At 41.9% G+C, this 20,454-nt stretch overlaps 1 protein-coding gene across 10 annotated transcripts in view; it reads right to left on the bottom strand.

The window, feature by feature from the left end:
- TUNAR (transmembrane neural differentiation associated intracellular calcium regulator) overlaps positions 1–20,454 on the bottom strand; it is a 175,814-nt gene that overhangs the window by 4,271 nt on the left and 151,089 nt on the right. The gene's annotated exons all lie outside the window — the stretch shown is intronic.

The raw sequence follows: 20,454 nt of genomic DNA, 5'->3' as shown, positions 1-20,454 counted from the left end.
ACAGCTGCGGAGCAGCAGTCTACTGAACGGATGGAAAGGAGGGGGAGAGATGAAGAAATCCTGCAGTAAGAGAGACTGCGGGCAACTTCCTAGAACAGGCATCATGGTTGAATCCCAGCAGGTACCAGTGATTAGCAGTGAGTAAGGCAGCAGTAGGGGTCTGCAGGGATGCCACTGGCCTTTATACTTACACTTGTATTAGCATTTACGTGTTTTGCCTTCGTGTCACCAAGTGACACAGAGGAAAACAAGAGCAAAGGAGTCAGTAACCCCAGGGTATCCACAGCAGATAGATAGAAGTCAGCAGGAGCAGGGGGGCACTAGGCAGAAGGGTACTGCATTAGACATCAGAGCATGCTCATCCAGCAGGTCTTCAGGTGTCTTATGCCAGAAGAGCAAAGCTTCAGAGGCACCAGGTACCTCCCAGGGATGCTGGCTCCTGCTGACACCCTTCCAGCCCTCAGAAATTCCCTGGTCCTCACAGTTCCTCCAGCCATGACCACCTGCAACTCCTCCTGCAGGACCTACCTCTTACAGCAGCAGAGGAGCTTTGTCACATTTGCCCCCAGCTGGTGTCCAGAGGGTTTACTGGCATCAGGCAGGTGCCCTCCCTATCTTATTAATTGCCACCACACAGTCAGTGATATCTTAACAAGCAAATTGGCTCTGGGAAATCACAGTAGAATTCCTACTAAAGCCATTTAAATTAATCTCACAACCCAAGCACATGCACTCTCTGAGGCATCGGACCACAAACCCACATCCCAAGCTATGACATGCAGCCATTGCTTCACCCACAAAGCCATTTGGATATTGTGTTCTTTTCCCCTTCAGTAACTGGGAGATTTTCCCTCTGGCCAAATGTTTGCGTTTCACTGTTTATTTGAAAAATCAAGTGGGATCACAAATACAAACTGATAAAATCCCAGGCCTGGAACACAAGGATTTGAGAGGAGGGTGAAGTCCTTGCTGGCTAGTTTCCACAAGAGCTGAGCACTCTTGATTCAGCAATTGGATCCCACAGAAATATGGTCATACACAAGCATCTTGTGGGTCATGCCCTTCTGGCTCTGAAAAAAAGTCAGAGATGGGTCTCTTTGCATCCTATGGTTTGGACAGAACTTCCCATTCACATCAAGATAAACCCACACAGAGCAGTGCAGAGTCCCACCTGGGATGGATTGGCACATGCACAGCATTCACTGACACTGTAGCTTTGATATGGTGACTCTGCACCACATGTGCTAGACAATCCTCTTTCTAGGACTAATGTGGGCAGAGCAGCATGGGGGCATCTGAACCTCTCATTAACATCCCCAGCCTTTTCTTAATAAATCCAAGCTGTGCAGCATGAAATTAGTGTCAATTTTTTTCTGCAGGACGCTAAAGCCTAAAATTAACATAAAACCAAAAAGAAATATTTCACCAAAGAAAAAAATGTATCAAAGGTTATTAGATATAAAGACAAAGCCTCTGGTTTAGGAAATCCTTCAGTTGTGAATTTTTTGGAAACTAAGTATTCTGGAGCAGTACCCACATCCCTGCCTTGTTATTAAAGTCTTTTTCAGCCACCCATTACCGGTTACTGAGAGAGAGGGGGTCCCTGGGCTGCATGATCTCTGATCTGAGGTTGTACAATCTCTTTGCAAGTCCTAATTATTAGCAAGGAGATACTGAATGGTTTCAAACCCAAACACCGCCACTGTGACTCAGACTTCCAGATTATTTCTGTCCCACTAAGGGCTCTTAACTGAAGGAGAAGGTCCTCACAGCGTGATGCAGTGAAATATGCATGGAGAAGCTGGTGACTGGGTCATGATAAATATGAAAGAGGCAACAGCAGTTGAGAGTTTATACATCAGCTGATGCACTGTGTGATTTTCTGGTCATCTCTTTGCTCCAGTCATGCCTATGTGCTGTATTTGGCTCACCCTATGATGTAGCCTGGGACTGCATGAACTGCATCCTTTTTGGAAGAAACTATACCCAAATATTTGCTCCAGGAGCTCTTCATGTGCTGTAAAAACAATAAAATAAATTTCAGTCCATGGTACCAGGGGTCTAGACAAAAGCTGGTCTGAAGTAAAACCCCCAGAACACATGTAGTATGGACACTGACACCATTAGTTTCCCTGGAGGGACTGCACCACCTGGTCCACACCACTTGTTATTTTATACATCACCTAAAGTATGAGAGAGAGCACGAAGGGCTTGGTATCAAGAAGCTTTTAACATTCAAACAGAACAAGACTGGGACAAAATACAATTATATTAGTACTTTGTCAAATACAGTACTATGGAAATCAAGGTAAGCGTTGACTTTGAACTGGGAGGAGACCAGAATCAAAATTACTCCTCCACATTTAAAGGACTGACCTTGTGAGAAGAGAAGCAATCTCCTAATGGCAGACTCAAGCCTTTAACTTTCACAGATCTCATGCTCCGAGTGGTATTTTGGCTGGCTGGGGTCTGTGGGTGTTTTTTGCTTCTGGGAAAATATTTGCTGTCAGTTTTAGTATAATTACACCCAGTTAAGAAAACAGACAAGTCTTCTGGCTTTCTGGGTACCTTTTTTCAGCCTTTATTATTCTCTTCTGGAAACTGATTTAATTTATTTGACACTGTTTCATATTTTTAAGATTCTTATGACACATTGCTCCTTTTATATTTTTCTGGTGGGACTTCATGCTTGTCAGAAACACTCCTTATCTAGAACTGGGTAGTCCTAGAAGTGCTGAGATAAGAAGGATAAAGAACACTAGATTTACCAGTTCTTTAATAACGATCCTTCTTATTTAATTACTTCTTCATTAGGAAAGTGCTTTCCTGCTACATGAAAATTAATGTGTTTTCTACTTCATTTTCTAAGATTCATCATTAACCTAACATCAGCCTTTTGAAAAGATATGAATTCCAAAAAGCTATCAATGAAAAGATGCGTATTCCATGTATCCTGCATTGCACAGGGGAGAAAATTACATTCAGTGGTTAGAACACTCCTTGCACTGCTGCTGCCTTAGATATGTACAGGAAATCCACCTAGTTTCTCTCTGCCTCAGTTTCTCATCTGTGGGATTCTTTGAAGAACTGCCCAGCCTATGTCAGAAAATGATCCATAACAAAAATAAGGCCCCACAAATACTTCCAAAAGAGGGAGGTGCTAACATGAAAAATTCTAAATCCAACAGTGCTATAAAATACACCGACCACTGTCTCCCCAAATCTATGGGACCTGTTGCACATCACTGTCTGCAAACAGTCCAGTGAACTAGACAAAGCATTCCTAGCAAGAGGAGATAATCCTTACTTGTCTCTTCAATGTCGGTGTGAGCGGTGACTGAGCTAAAGGTGATGGCTTAGTGGCATGGCTTTGGAAAAGGCAGCAGCAAGTGCACATTTGTGAATTTACTGCAGTATGTTTGTCACATTGAAGATACAAAGCGCATCCCTCACGAAGTACCTGCCCCAACATATCTGTCAGCTTTTGAATATGCTGGAACCTTGACTTGCTCTTGAAAAAGTTTTGTAATCTTAAATCATTTCTCTTCTAACTCATTATTTATGAGCTCCCCAAAGAGTCTGCGAGTAGAGGGCGCAGCCAGCAGAAGCAGAGTAGCTCCTGGGAAGTCAGAGGACGGGAGGATGCTCCGGGCTCTGCCAGGGGCCCTCAGCGCTCCTCCTGATCAGCCTCGAGCTGTCATGTATTATACAGCACTTTGAAAAACAAGAATAAAAACTTCTGAAAGCTCCCCAAGTCTGATGCTCAGCTGGTACGATGTAACCTCCCTCCCCTGAATTCAGCTGATCCACGTCCGTTTACACCAGCTGAGGATCTGGCTCCCTGTATTCCATCTAGTTTGAATATCAGTGAGCACAAATTTTGTATTCTTAATCCATAATCACAGACAATCACCAGCCAAATGGTTTTGATATTTAAACTTGTTTACAGTCCCTAGGCTATTAGTTGTGATGACACATTAAGAGATAAGAGAGCTTTAATTTTCTGAGGATAGTTCCACCCTCTGGGGATAAGAAACACACAGTGGAAATTTGTTTTGATTAGCAAACTGAAGAGGGCACAGAAATCATACAAAGCAGAGTGTGAGTTCAGATGCTGCTGGAGCTGACACCTTCCCTTATCTCACAAATAAGTGCTCGAACTACCAAGCAGGGAGAAGAGGCTCCTCGAAGACTTAACCCCACTTGAACATCACAGCCAAGAGGAGTTTTGTTCCTTTCCTCCTAACAAGTTCTTTTAACCTCATTGTCCTCCAAGGGCAGATTTGAGAAAGTTGGGTGCTCAACTCAAATCCTGGACAGATCCCAGGCAAGATGCTGAGTCGGGCAGTTAAGTGGATACTGCACTGCTGCTAGTGATCTGTGGGAGGAAGGCAAACTTAGCACACACAGTTGAGTTTGTCAGCAATCATTTTTCTAAGGATTACATTAGCATATTCTCACTTCTGTGATGACTCTGTATCCACTCCCAATCCTCATGCTGTTTTGACTGGATAAATCCTCTCCTAAACTCCACTAACACAATATGCTCAGAGAAGCACTGGTGGGTGCAGGAATGCACATTTGCATTTATTTTTAGAGCTAGATTTCAGGGAACTGAAATGCAGTAAGGCCAAGGGAAGCTCTGGGGCCGTAAGAAGCTTCACTAAAAGCTCATTCAGACACAGCAGCTTGCACAGGCAGTGTGCAGTATGTATGAGTAGCAGATTAATTGAATCAGAATGAGCAGAAACTAATATGCAGTAGAAATCAGAATACCTGAGAAAAGTAAAGACCTGCCATAAGAGAAGGGAGAGGGGAGACAAGGAAAGGTGCTCAGGGAGAGGTGTTTCATTAGAAAAAAAATATCTGAAAGAGCAGGAATGTGATCCAGGTTCAATAGCACTCCCCAGCAGTGAGCAGAGACCAGCGCCTAAGGCAAAGAGATGTCTCAGTGGAGAGAGGACACAAGCACTTATGTAGTCCTCAAGCAGGAAAATAAAACGTCAGGCTGCTGCTATGCTGGCAGGTTTAGTCAGTGGGAAATACACGCTATTTATAGCACTACAGCCAGGATATTTCCAAAGGTCTCAGCAATGTGAGACCTCTAGAATAAATGGAAGCACTGAGAAGCAAAGAGGTTATTCTGAGAAGTCAGAATTCAAATGAGTAATGCATTATAGGGCTCATCCTGCTCCCCACCATGGGTCTGATCCAGTTTGTTCTGGCAGCTGTTTTTGTCCCCCAGGCAGCTCAGAACTCAGAGGAGGCAAAGGACTTGATGCCAGTTTTACAGTTTTACCTTCCTTCTCCTCATTTATGTCTCTGGGACCATGCACAACCCTGAAATGTTTCGGATACCTAAGCTCTATCATAAAGACACCAAATATTGTGAATACAAGTATCCTTATCTTCAAAACAAAGCTATGATCTGTAGCAGAATAATGATCCTTAAATACCAGGCTATTAGTAGACTCTGCCTGCCTCCACACTGCTAGTCACAGACTCGTTAACAGCCTTTGGCTCCTCCACCTACAGCAAGGTCTCCCATACCAAGATTCATAAGGCTTCATAAGTCCTAGTTTGTGAAAGAAACAAACCTGACTGAAATGAGACTAAGTCAACCTTTAACCCATAGCCATCTCCCCTTTGATATGAAATGCACTATGAAAAATGAATTGCTATTCATCAAAATAACAGTCTATTTAAAACACAGCTGGAAGCATTTATGATTAAAAATCCAAATTTCACAAATCCAGAAATGAATAATTTTCTGGCTGGGCCTAAACAGTGGTGAAATTTCAGTATAATTCTGGTTGGTTTAGACTGGCCTATTTTGTGTTCACAATCCATTTTCCTGATACACAGCACTGTACTTGGTTGCTTGGTGCTAATGCTCAGAAGCAGAAGCGCTTGACTCTCAGTACTGCAGCACACAGTTGTCATTTTCCTCCTCTTAAATACTCAATATTTCTTTTCAGACCTTTTGAGTCAAAAAAGTATTTCATTCCTCCCAATCTTCCTGAGGTTAATTCCTGATACTCTCTATCAGCAAGAGGAGAGGAAGAATGACAGGGTCTATGTTTATTTTGTTCACATGAATCCCTCTGCAATGTGTGCAAATGCACCGGTTCTAAAACAAATATTGACGTGTGTGTGCTCCATTTTCAGACAATTTACTGCTCTGCTGCAACAAATGGTTACTGCTGAAAGATGAAGTTGCATATTGTGGACACAATGATGGGAAACAGATCTCTTAGGCTCCCTCTTCATACAGAGTCCGCTGAGCCCCATCCTGCAGAGCCCAAGAGGCTCCTGCCTCAGAAGCAGCAGCTCAATGGAGAGGAAGAGAAACCAAACATCAGCCCCCAACAGGTCTTTTGTGTCTCATTGCTCCTCTCCCATCAGTGGGGAAGGGACTGAAAGACCTAGCCACAGTAGAGATTTCCCAGAACTGCTTTATAAGATGTCCAGTAAAGGCCAAACACGCTGTGGCATTAAGGGGCATGAAAGTAGCCAAATGGAGCCAGATTACAGTCCAGCTGACCAGGTATCCCCTTGCCTTCAGCAGATGCCAAAGGTGCACATCATGACTGTAGTAATGTTTACCCCGCTGTACCTAACTAGAGTCCAGAAATCTGCAACTCAAGGACTTCCTCTGCTAGGGGAAGCATTTTTTGCGTTTAATGGCCCTTCATAGATTGGTTTTCTCTAAATTTGTCTAACTGCTACTTGAACTCATGTTATTTTATTCTAGACAGTGTCCTCTAGCAATGAGCTCAAAAGATAAATAAGGGACATCTGAAAAAGTATCTTGTTATTTGAACCTGTTAATTCATTCCTCATTATGTAATTTGGGAAACAGTGAGTAATTGGCTTTTATTCTGCAGACCACCTAGAATGCTGTAAGTCTCTTACCATATCCCTGTAGTCATCCTTTTTCAGGACTGAAAAACCTCAGTCTATCTAGTTGTTTCCTCATACATAAGCCATTATATGCTTTTAGTTATTTTTGTTGGCTTACTCTCTGCCTTTTCTAGTTATATGAGGGGGTTTTGAAGCAACAAAGGACAAAACCCTTCTGAGCTTCTGGTATTAATGAGGAGCCTGTGTGCTGAAGATATATTGTCCTTACTCCCAAAGACTTTACAGGCTATACATACCAAGGGTGGTAGAAGGGACACTTTTCATTCACAGAAAAAAAAAAAAAAAGCAGCTAACATCTCTCCCTCCCACACACCAGAAATCATGATAGAATAAAGATTTGAAGTTGGATTTACTTCTCTTAGTCCTTTGCCCATCCTGATCTTAAAAAAGTAGAACAACAACAAAAAAAAAAACTCTACAGTGAGCATACCTGGATGCTGGCATATTCAGATTTTTAAAAAAATCACAACTGTTAAAATCCTTAAAATTTGCAGTTTTGTCCACATAAAAGTAGCTGAAATAGCTATGTGAAAGAATGAGATGTTAAAATTATCTCTTTCCATCATTTCAGATCTCAGCACCTCATTTTCTATTTCAAGGGCATCTCCAGGGTTCTCTTTTAGGAACAAAAATATGTCGAAGCCCTGTAAAAGGAAAAAATACAATACCCAAGTCTCTGAGAAAGACGGGTCTCCATTATCTGCCAGAAGGCACGTAACCTCTGTCACAAGCAATTTGAAGATCTGGCCTCACCACGCGTGTTGAAATTGAAACTGAGCTGCTTCAGAAGAAATTTGAGAAATAATAAGAGGTAGAGAAGTGACACAAATGTGTATTATTTTTCTGCTATATAATATCTCTAAATTCAGCCAAGGGCAGAAGATAATTTGGCCTGTAATGGATCAAAATACCTTTACCTCAGATGTGACCTCTCCTTACAAAACAAGCATGCACCAAAAGAGCATTCAGAAGCCTAAGGGATATAACACTAGAGCTGCTCTAGCAATATAGAAAGTCTAAAATCTCAGTTTTTACTTACAACTGTATCTTTATTCCAAAAATTATATACAGCTACATTAAGGGACACTGCAAATAATTTTAGCCAACTGACACTTTCTGATTTAGGAAAGGTGTGTTCAGGTTTTTTTATAACTTTTAAAATTATAACTATTTGGTCTGAAATTATACATGCCAGCCATTTGTCTCAGGGATAATGTTCTTCTGGGAAAAATATCACCCAGTTTTGCTGTTTATAGGAATGATGTTTGGAAACCAATTACTGTTTTATCCATATAAAAACCTGGCAACCTTTTCTGTGAAATATTCAAGTATCCTCGCTTTTGAAGCAAGGACTGCGTTCTCAATTTTATCATAGCTGAGATGGTTTGATAGAAGTGCTGAAGAAGTCTTGTGCCTCTGAAAATATGTTTAAGTGATCAGTTTTGTAAAAGAAATTACCTCTCTTGTAATTCTTCCTGTTTAATTACTCTCTTAGCTCAAAGCATTTTTGCAGCACTTCAGTAGGTTAAAATGACATTGATGGTTGTCAAGATGAAAATTTGAATAGCAAATGGTTTTCCATTTGCTTTTTAAAAAAAATATTTTTTTTGGTAATTAATTTGCAAAGACCAGCAAAAATGCCACAACTAAAGGTGATCCAGGATGAACTCAACCTCCTTCTGTTCATGTGTAATCAGGTAGGCTTTAGCTAAGCACTATTCTGTCCACCAAAGTCCAGCTTCAGTCAGAGCACAGTGCATTTGCCATAAAAGAGGAGAGAAAAAAGTTCTTTTTTGTAGCATGCTTTTTTTTTTTTTTTTTCCCCCAGAATTTAAAGGGTGGCAGGAAAGACTGAGAAGAGGAGCAGCAGTCTTTTGTCTGCAGGCATGAGATACTGCCCTGAGGAATGAGACAACTCATTCACACCACGATTTTCAAACCTGCTCCCCTCTTCGGTATTTCTGGGAGCCTTAGGCCTGGAGGCTTAAATTATCTGAAAGTACTGGCCACTGCAGTGGAAGTCAATGGCAGCTGCAATATGTGCTGCCAGATTCTCTAAAAAAATTATGTTGGGCACCCACAATTATGGATACTTCTAATCTTACTCTTTTTTCCCTTATGTTACCAGCAGTACTGGGGAGTAATAAATGATACCCAGAATTGTTATTAAGGTGCTGTAAATGGAAATAAGTCAGTGTTTGCATGTGGCAAGGACCTGCATGGTGGAACACCCTGGAATGCTCCAGTGGGAAATAATTTTGCCTTCACAGCAGAGTCTGAGCTATGCATTGAACAGTGAAAAATAAAATCAACTATTGAACTCACAAACTGTGTCATCTATTATGCACACCAAGCGAGACTCTGATCCTGGGCAAAAATACTCTGTGACTGATGCACCTGTGCAAGGTGGCAAATTAATGGAGTAGAGACAATTTTACCTGCAGCATTTCTTAGCTTCAAGTGCTGAGCTGTGCAACCTTGATAATGTTCTTTTCACATACTGTTTTGTGTGTAATTATTACCTGTATCAGCCCAAATTTAAAAATAGAGCACTTCTCTATTGAATGCCTTTTTTAGGACACAGTTGCAGCTGACTCTTAAAGGTGCCAATAACCTGCAACTCACACTGAAGGCTACTGGCACCATCACAGCAACATCATCCAAACTCTGAAAATTTCATATCCTCTTTCAGAGTCCTGGTATCAGCATTCCAAAACAGAGGCAGCCAAACATCCCTTACCACTTTTAAAATATTAGACCTAATAAGGTAAAATAACAGATAATTTGAGGAAAAATCTAGTTTCTAAAACAAAGTTATCAAAGTAGGATAACGCTCCAGGCAACCAACTCCCACACCTTTTATCATCATCATTAGTCATTTATATTGCAGCAGCATGTGGCAACCCCTGCTGGCGTCTGGGCTAGAAACCAGACACAGATAGGGAGAACGGTACCTAGCCCAAGCAGCTTACAAAATTACAACAGTACCAAGCATAGGAAGGGGAGGGGTGAAGAACAGAAGGTTGAAGCAGGTTGCTGAAGGTCGATTTGAACAAACCCAGCACAGCCAGGAGAGCCAGGCCCTTGATCCATGGGAGCAGCTGCCCCTCTGGCTTGTGCTCAGAGCAAGCATGGCATGGGGGAGAGGTGGCAGCTCGACCTGCACAGGTCCCACACTCCTGGGGAAACAAGCTGGTTGTGAGTGGAGTAGCACATTTGGGAAAACACGAGAGAAAGGTGACACATGTCCTCTTCAGGGCTTGGAGCATTGCTCTGTGGCACAGCAGAGAAGTGGGAGTCAAAAGGTCACAATTAACTCACCAGGTGCACTGGCAAGGCCATCAGGATGGTGTCACGTCCCGCTCAGACAAGGGAAACAGGTGACTCAGATTCCCAAATCCCCAATGGAGCGGACAACATATCTCCAATCCAAGCATTTATTAACTACCCACAATGTACTAATTGAACACACAATAATTGGCTAAGTATATAGTAAGTTGTGGCAAGCAATACAATATGCCTTGCATTTCTTAATAGAAAAAGGAAAAGAGGGAGATAGAGCTAATGGGGGAATACAGATCACTGGTCTGGGTTCCTGCGCTGATCCCGCCAGCGAAGGTTCCAGGAGGTGGACGTTCACTTGTATCCGTCTTCTTTGCTTCACTGCGCTCTCCAGCGCACCCCCCCCCCCCCTTTCTTCCTCCCCCATGATTTATGATTTATACCCACTTTCCCTGGGTCTGTACCCTAGGTCGACCCACATACCTATGTATCCCATGTACAGGGAGGGGTAAGGTGCTTCATGGGATGATGTAATTATCATGATCATGTTAGCCTTCATTAGCATATTGAGGGGTGTTAACTTTAATATGCATTTCGTGGATAATGAAGCAAAGGTCATTCACCAGACAGATGGCCCTTGAAAATTGACAGGTGCCCCAGAGCAAAGCCATCGTGTCTCCACAGGGCTCCCTCCTCTAGCTGCATCTTGTGTTATTTGGGCAGCCTTATCAGCTTCGGCCTCCACAGAATGCACCCTGTGACTCACAGTTTTGTCTTGCAAGCGTTTGAGGCATTTCTTCAATCAGCCTCAACTTTTGCTTTCTCAGGCTGTTTTTCTTAGTTTTTTGCAGGCCTGGTTTCTCGTCTCTCACAGATGGGCAGAGAAGAATGGAGTATGAGAAGAGCTGGATTTCCTAACCCCTGTGCACTACTGCAGTGCTATAACAAGTGCTCGCTGTTGGGATCTGTGGCTATCACAGAGTCAAAAAATGGTTGAGGTTGGAAGAGACCTCTGGAGATCACCTGGTCCAACCCCACAGCTCAAGAAGGGCCACCTACTCCAGTTGACTAGGACCATGTCCAGACAGCTTTTCAGTATCTCCAAGGATGAAGACTCCACAACCTCTCCATACAGCCTGTTCCAATGCTTGGTCACCCTCACAGTTACATGCTTCCTGACCAGAGGCTTCCATTGTTCAGCAAAGGATGTCACCCTGCATATGGAGCAAAGCCATTTGGATTCATTGTTTGCCCTACAGTTTATTCCTAGTCTCTTTAAAAAGATACACATTATGTGACTATAGATCTGGAGAGATTATCTGCATATGTCTTCCAGCTCCATACAGTATGTCTAACAACCCATATTCTTTCTCTATCTGCAGTGGGTACTGTACTATATAAGGAACATATTTTGATAGCTAATGTAATGCAACATACACATCATGTTGCCTCAAGGTCATGGTAAATTGTATCTGTTTATATGATGCATCTTGACATACTTTAATGTAGTGCCAGTAATTTAAAACAATGCCCATATAAAATGTGAATAAGACCAAGAACACAGCCACAAAACTGAAAATATTTCCCTGTTTTCTTGTATTAAGAGTATTCAGTAGCATATTGGTAATTCTTCTTAAGGATTTAGGGAGAGGAATGTATATTTTGCTACATTTCTCTTCAACGGACACCAAGACAAATTCCATTCACAAAACCTTGAGTAAAATTTCTATTAAAAGGAAAGCTAATCTGGATTTATGCCCGAGAACAGAGAGCCAAATTTAACCCTTTTTTTTTTTTAACATATAATGGATTCTTTAAAAATATTGCTTGCAACAATTAGGCTGATAATAATATATAAAATATTCATAGTATCTGAATTATGTAAAATTGGTGATTGGAAATGATTATGTGTAAATTCCAGAGTCCTTGTAACACACAGGGAGAGCACTGATTCATGCTGAACTGGTGTGATAAGTAAATGAATAGCAACATGCCTAGAAACAGTAGGTTAGCAATGTTTCTTTCAACTTAATTTTCAAACAAAGTGTTTATCTGTTATGAATAGTTGCCCAAGATATTTTACATGTTTACACAGACCTGTTTTCTATTTTAGCAGGTGTCATACCATCCCTATAGGACTGATGCTTTCTCCATTAAGACACTTTGCTCACATTTGTAAAGTATCTCTTTAGCTCTATTCATATTTTTAAAGCCAAATGGTCCTCTAGGAAGATGTTTATCCATTTCTTCCCCTTTCATGCTGCAAGGCAGCATCAGGAAGTGCTGGGGTGACGCAACTGGGAGGAATGAGCATACCAGTAGAAAAAAAAACTTGTGGTCATGGACCATCTAAAACCCACAGAAGATGGCAGCCCTGGAGTGGAACAATGTTCTTCAGGCTCTGGTGAGAGAAAGGACTTTCCTCACAAAGCAAAAGTGGGAAATGAGCACTAACCATAGAAGAGATATTCAGGTATTGCCAGTTCACAACATGTGAGGAAATTCTAATACAAAAAAGCCCCCGAAGCTCCTGCATAAGTCACATATCTAGAATTTTAAAGAACTTAAAAAGACACTCATGCCAAACTTCTCCAAAGGCCATTTGAAATTTAAAAGACCAAGTGGAATATTATTTCAGGTTAACCTGAAAATTCTGATTGGAATCATTCATACTGTAAGAAAACTTCTGGATTTTCTTTGCTATATAGGAAAGAAATGGAAGGTTGCTTGGTGGGCAAAATTTAGTGCTGGTTCAATTCTGGACTGCAAAATGATACCTAACTAGTGAATACTCACAGACACTAATAAACATAATTAACCCATTCAATGATACCATAACTTTGCTAGATATTATGATTTCAGAACCTATCTATAATGTAAATTAAACAGGCAGTTGTACTGATTAATGTTAGATGTGAAAGGAATAAGACTGTGTGATTGAAAAATGGAATGTACAAAGTCTTTTAAAATACAGTGTCACTCTACCACCCATCCAGGAAACCTGAGGCAGAACAGGATGAAAAACCTTACCTAAATTCATGAAGCTGCCCATTGAAGCTCCAGAGAACCAAACTCTTTTTCTCGGTTTTCAGATCAGTACCCTATTCTTCGGACTGCATTATCCCTCTGGACCACCCGTTTTAAACTGATATAGCTCAGCTTCAGTTTATACTGGTTGAAGTCTTGCAGCATAAGCTTTTTAACAAGTCACTCTGCAGTACCAACAACTTAATTCAGCTTAACAGAAACATAGAAGTAGAAACAGTAAAATGTCTTTTGACCTTTGCTGTTGGCTACAATAATCAAAACCATGCAACAAAGAGCAAAGAAGAAATGTAAGACATACGCTCAAAATGATGAAAAAAATTTTTGGGCATGTAATATTGGGAATGTAAGGAAACATTCAAAAACAATTCATCCTGCTGAAAATATTCCCATAAGGCTCCAAAGGGTCAGTGTCATTTTAGATTATGCACTGTACAAGTGCCAGCCATAGCAGACAACCCACCCACGGGCCCTACACTCTTGGGCAGGAGGTCACTAAACACTAGCAATTGATCTATGGCTCTAGAGACTCCAAGGAGGGGCACAAAAAACCCACATAAAATGTGCAGATTTCCTTTTTTTTTTTTTGGCTATTATACATATCATTTTTCTAAAGATGATGAACAAAACATTAATAATGACACTGTCTCATCAATTCAGAGTTCATCTATCTCAATAATGAATGAAAATAAATTAACCCAACTCAGAAAAACATCCTTGAACGAAATTCCTCTTCATTTCCTCCCGATACAGAAACAACCTTCCAAAGATTTCTCTTTGAAGTTTTTTTTCTCTGAAGACTTTGCAGCTGGTTAATTTAATACACAAAAACCTTACTTAATAACTCATGCTAAGTCCTGTTTTGCTTATCCTATCAGTCCTTAACTTTTCCTAAACATCACTGGCACAGGTAACATATCCAACCCTTGTTCTCCTCACAGGGTTGGGACTTTGAGTCACCCTCTAAACCACTCTTTTTACAGTGAAGCTGGAAGCCATGATGCACGTCACAGGTCTGATGTGGGATGTCCTTTTGTCACCCAGAGACTTTCTGTGTTGGGTTTGGCATAGGCATTGCTTCACTCAGACCACAGACCTGGCTCTGCATCTTTGGAAGCCTTTCAAGTTGCAGTCTGACATTTGAATCATACTTTTCAAATCCTTAGATCTCCAGATACCAAGCACACTCAAATAATTCACACAAAAAATCTGCACAGTGACTGGTGACAGAAACGCAACCAGCTCTCAAGTGAAGCATAGGCAGCTACAAACCAAAGGGCCATGCCAAATGGTCCAGAGGAAAGGAAGGGATGAAGATTTTTTGATGAAGTGTATGGCAAATACATACAGGGAAATGTCTTATTCCATGAATCAAAAGACCTATCCTTTCTTTGCCAAAAACTGAGGAGTCTAAAAGCTCATAACTCTACATTAGTACAGCAATTATATTAGCTTTCCTGTATTTTAAAAACCCAAGACAAAAGCTTAATGCTTCTGACTTTGCTTTTTAAATAGAAAGTGAGAGTTACACTAGACAAACTCCAATTTAAAATCTCAGCGGGACTGACAGCTGTGTTGAAGAAGAAAGCTTTTTCACGGTACAAGCTTGTGGGTTGATTTTTAATAATGGACATTTTCTTTCCATAGCTCCAATATTTATATTCTTTTTGTTATTTGAATACCTGTCTGGGGACACATAAATCTGCCTGCATCATCATTAAATTTGCTTACATTTCATTCCCATAATCAGACTAGGACCTATGGCAGTAGCCATAGGAAAACTGGACAATCTATTCTGCACGGATTAGTAAGAGAGCCTGAAGTTATTTTTCCAAAAGGATAATCTACTTTATGGAGAAGAAAGTAATTTTGTCAAATTTTCAGGAAGCTGAGTTTTGGCCAGGAGCATTTTTTGGCTTATTTCTGAAAGAAAACATTCAGAAGACTCCTGAGTCTGCCTTCCCAAGCTCATGACTCCCTTTATTCCAGTTGCTCCCAATTCCTTCTTCCTTTGTTCAGTCCTTTCTTCACTGGAGCTTGCTTGGAGGGTGCAAGCCAAAGCAGGAGCTGCTCACTGACAAGGAATGGTTACAGGTAGCTTGCAGAGCAAAGCAGCACTGCTACAGCTCACTGTGCTTTAGAGAGGAAAGGAAGATGGATGTAGGCTGGTGGAGTCCTTCCAAGAGAAAGCTTAGGGTTGTACAACTCATAGCTACATTCAAACCCCCACAAATAATCCAAGAATCAGACTTTTTATGGAAACCCACTGGCAGTGTTTTACTTGGAATACCACTGCTTCTTGGACTACAAATGTCAAAAGCAAATCTGTAGTGATGCGCTGCTGCAGGCTGGCCTTGGGAAACCCTTCATAAAAATCTGTCAGTGAGGCTGGCTAACTTCCCTCCTCTGACAAAGTCATCTGTTCTGGTCACAGTTACACTCTCTGCACTCTCCCTGGGGCTAAAGTAAACATTACTGAGGAAAAAACGTGCATGACTTACAAATGCACAGCATTTCACCACATGCAGGTATCTGCAAATTAAGGACAGAATAGCTTTCTCATAGATACCTGTCTGTACACCATGCTCTTACCACCCTCTGATGACCGTGCCACCCTCTCTGTACATTTCACAACCAGTTAAGAACAAACTTTTTTGCTGTACACTGCTGCCTGTCACTGGAAGGATGGCTGAGTGCCCAAAGCATCAGGTGGGGACTGGGGACTTAGGGCCTCTGGGGTCCCGGAGGGCACATCCATGAGCACGGGGACACCCTTTGCAGTTAGGAAGCTGGTCAGCATGAACAATCCTGTCTCTGAGAAACTGTCTCCGTCCTCCCCACTCATTAGCACTCTCTTCCCAGGTACGTGATGCCTGGAGGATGCTGTGCAGAGCTACCAAACATTTCACTAAAGCATATGATCTCCACATTATCAAAGCACTGTATGGGCTGCCTCTCCCTCACTGTTGCCAGGTGGTAATTGCTAACCAGGAAAACAGGAATTTGCAAAAATGACTGCTCTTCATAGATGGCACATTGCCCTCTCTCAAGAGCCATAATCCCTCTGTTAGCACAAGTCTCTGTTGCCTTCCTTCTGTTTTCCCATTCCTGACTTCTTGTAAATGCTAATTTGGTGTTTTTTTCTGTGCCATTTTGCTGTCAAAACTGTAAATACTAGAATATTACCAGGCATCTCATCAAAGGAAGATTTATAGGTATTTGGTCTTCATTATTTTGTTATAATTTTACACCTTTTTTTTTCTTTTTTTTTAAACAGCACAGTAAACAATGTATTTAAAACCTCCCAAACATGGCCTATAAATTCCTCCTGTTCCAACTTGCAGTCATTTATAACTGACATCAGCTATATCTCTGCTGCAGTTACAGGACTGCTGCACACATAACTGTACCCAAGGTAGCTCCAACACCACCAGGTGGCCTGGATCCACCCCGAGGAGCAACTATCTGAAACCACAGCCACAGTCCTGCTACATCCATTAGATGCACCCCAAAGCCCATGCCCTACTGTCTTTCCTCTGCCTATTACTTAATCCAACTAGATCAATGCCAGCTGAGTACATTTATAGAGGTTGTTCAGGGCAAGTGTAAATAAACACTCTAAATGGAGATATGCAGTCATTTTAAGATGAGAAAGAAGAAATCAGTTTCTTTCATAGTCAATCATTTTCATAGAGTTTTGTGTCTGACAAACAGGTTGTTTGTGTGAAACTAAACAAGACATGCTAAATCTTGGAGATACCCAGTTGCAGAGCAGCTCTGCGGATACCAGTGACCAGCATGCAAAGGCACTGTGCAGAGACACAGAACACTGTGCTGAACATTTGCTGAAGCCTTAAGTATGTGGCAGATAAATGTCTGAAGCAGGAAAATAATGGAAATAAAGCTTCAGGTAAAGAAACAAAGTGAAAAGCCCCAGACTGTTCCTATTTTCTACCACAGCAACTTGTGCCAGTGGTGACGACGAATCCAGCCAGCGGTGTGATGCAGCTGTGGAAGAAATCAGTGGCACAATTCTCCCTGACTCCACCAGGTACTGGATTAGGCTTTGAAAGCAAAAATTGCCCAGATAATCAATAGTGGCAAAACCAAAAAATACTTTTTCATAACTTACCCAAATTGCTAGCATATGTATTGACCCTGTATATATATACCTGTGTTAGTCCCTGAAAATGACCCACATAGTAAATTATCAGCTCCAGTAGCCTCAAAGAAGAGAGCCATGTGACAATGATGATTCACAGAAAGTCTCTTTCTTTTCGGTGCCCTATTCTCGTTTAGTAAAGCTTGTACTGAGAACAGCCCCTGCCTCATGCTGCAGCATTGCTTTCTAGCTTAGATATTTAAGGAAAAGTATAGATACACCCACAGAGACGTGAGTAAAGATCAGTGGCAAATGATCTTCGCTGCAAAAAGCATTAAAGATAATAGAAGTATTAATCATTCATACCAAAAATCAACATAAAAATCCACATGTAACGCTGATGACTGGGACTAGGTATGTGATAAAGCAGACAGCAAAACTAGTTATTCACCTTTTAGACACCTTTTGTTTTGTGTGCTTGCAGAGTTAGTTACAGAAGTTGCATTCACTTAGAACTTAATTCTCTAGAAGAGGCTGTTTCTCTTACTGTTTGTACAGTATCTACCACTGTCAGGCCCTGATCTCAACAATTGATAATAGCTGCAATCTTTGTGACAAGCACAGGAAAAAAAAGGCTTCCAAACTTCAAGCACACCTCTTCTCGGGTACTGTTCACTTTCTTGGAGGGGTTTGTGCTGAGCCTTGCAGCCTTGCTGAGCACCTGCAGCTCCTGCGGGTACAGCAGGGCCGAACCCTGCCAAAGGCTCAAAGAAGCAGCTTCTGCTGCTGCCTCTTGCCCACAGCCAAGCAGAGCACCCAGCTCTGCTCAGCCTCATTGCTTTCCACACGTCCTTCAAGATATAAATTGCTCTTGTGCTGTAATAGATCTAAGAGGTTTCCTTTGAGCTCATGGTCCTGCACAAGCATAAACTGATGTATTTGTTTTATTCTAAGTGATATTAAAAAGCATCACCCTTGTATATTTGTGCTGTATCACCCATCTAGTAAACTAGAAGAAGTAGGGCCAAATCCCGAGAGGGTTAAGCCAGTCAAGCTACATCAATGAACACGATCTGAAAGCATAGACATTGCTTGGCATATATCTTAAACTGTCAGGAGAAGCAGCAAGTGAGCAATGCAGCACTTGACCTGTCAGCATGATACAGACCATTTACATAGCTTTTTACAAACATTAACAGATTAATTCTCACCTTGGGACACACAAGCAAGGTTCAGTAGCCCTGATGAACAGATATGGAAGCTGACTCACACTGGTTGTAACCTGATTTCCAGAAGAACCAAGCATCTTTGCTGTCTTATAAAAGCAGAGAAGGGGTGTGGACTTCATACCTCCAGACCAGGAGAGAAAGAAGTGTGATGCAGGTAGCAGCTTTGGCCCAGCCACTTGGTCTCTGTGAGGAACTAGGGCTATGGGGACTTTCTCAAGTGCTGATTTCCTGGCTCCTCTTCAATTCACACCAGCTGTGAGATCCAGAGGATGGTAGCTCTCACCCTGGCACAGAGGACACGGGAGCATTCATCTGCGAAGCAGTGCATTTCACACCCAAAGGGTAAAGCCAGCCAAGCAGCTGAAGTGGAAAAGTCCTACCTGGTTACAATTTCCTTACCCAAACAGCGATCCAATGCATCTCAGTTAATTTCAGTGGGATCTGTTTCTAAAAGCAGTAGCAGTCATCAGATACAGTCATCATGAAAGTTGAGTCCTGTGCACAAGGTTTGGGCTTTGCCTTGAGGGGTGATGGATACAGCCCACAAGATCACACTGACAAAGCGCATAGACCAAGAGAGAAAGTGGGACACGGCTGTGGCCCATGAGGCCATGCTGGCTGTTTTGTTTAATTACCTGGGAGACATCATTTGTGCACACATTGTTTATGCAGCAGAGGGCTCTGTTCTTCGCAGTACCACCAAGGGCTGAGGCGTTATCCCCACAGGGGACTGGGAGGGAGATCAGGTCCCTGGAGAGGCAGGACAGGCAGTGAACCCACAGCTGTATCTCTGCAGGAGGGCATTCATGTATGTATGCACTGAAGGGGTGAGAGGCTCAGTTCATACACACGTGCAATGGATGGGTGTACCCAGATGCACTGTCATGGGGATTAGCGGTGTGTGTCCACACAGCTGAGATGGACACAAAAAGGGTCAAGGAAAGAGTGTCTGGACAAGCATCTGCTAGAGATGTGTGAGCAAGGAGGACATGCCACCAATCTATTGATTAGAATTACTAAGATATATAGTAATTCAAGTGTTGTAACTTGGTAAAAATGTTTGGGATTTATCCCTAAAGAACTGATGTCAGGAAGGTCTCCTCTGTTTTATGAAGGAAATTGCTTATTGATCCTGTCTGTTTGCATCATATTCACACCGTATTACTCCTGTGCTTAACCTGCAGGGATTCAGAAAGGTTGTTTCTCTCTTCATGCATGACTTGAGTTGTGCAGGGGGATGCTGCACCTCCATGTGAGGCTCCAGAGAAGGGCCATGGATAGGAACAGGTTGTGAGGTAGGGAGCACTAGTGTTTCTGATGTTAAAATCCTTGTGATGCCTATTTAGTGTGCCTTCTTCATGTACTCACAAATCTACTGAAAGACAGATGGGAGATCATAAATAAACTCAGAGACAGATTCAGCAAAACTTCTGTAGGGTTCTAACATTAGGCCTTAGAGGTCTACTTTTGTGGTTTTTTTTTTTCCAAAGGAATATAAGGCTTTAGTGATTCTTTTGATCAAGCTCCTCTTGTGAAACATTGCAGTTGTGACTTGTGGTCTTTTACTAGCTTACTAAAATTCAGTGAGGAGGACCGGAATTATTTTGTAGTGAGCATGAATGGATGGAGCAAATGCTTTGTGGGCCCTCTGCATTAAACATCCACTGCATGGTTTTCAGGGTGAGGACAATGAATAGACCTAAACATATCAGTGATCCCTTACAATTCCATTAGAAAGCACATGAACAGAGGCAGAATTTAAGGGATAACAGTTAGGAGCAGAAGTAACAGACCAACCCTTCCTCAATCAGCTCTGATGTGCTAGTGATATTGAACCCATATTACAAGGTATCTCACATCGCACACTCAGGA

The sequence above is a fragment of the Athene noctua genome, chromosome 6, assembly GCF_965140245.1.
Source record: "Athene noctua chromosome 6, bAthNoc1.hap1.1, whole genome shotgun sequence".
NCBI classification, from domain to species: Eukaryota; Metazoa; Chordata; class Aves; order Strigiformes; family Strigidae; genus Athene; species Athene noctua.
Note: the sequence above shows the minus strand (reverse complement) of the source record. Positions and strands in the feature narration are given on the sequence as shown.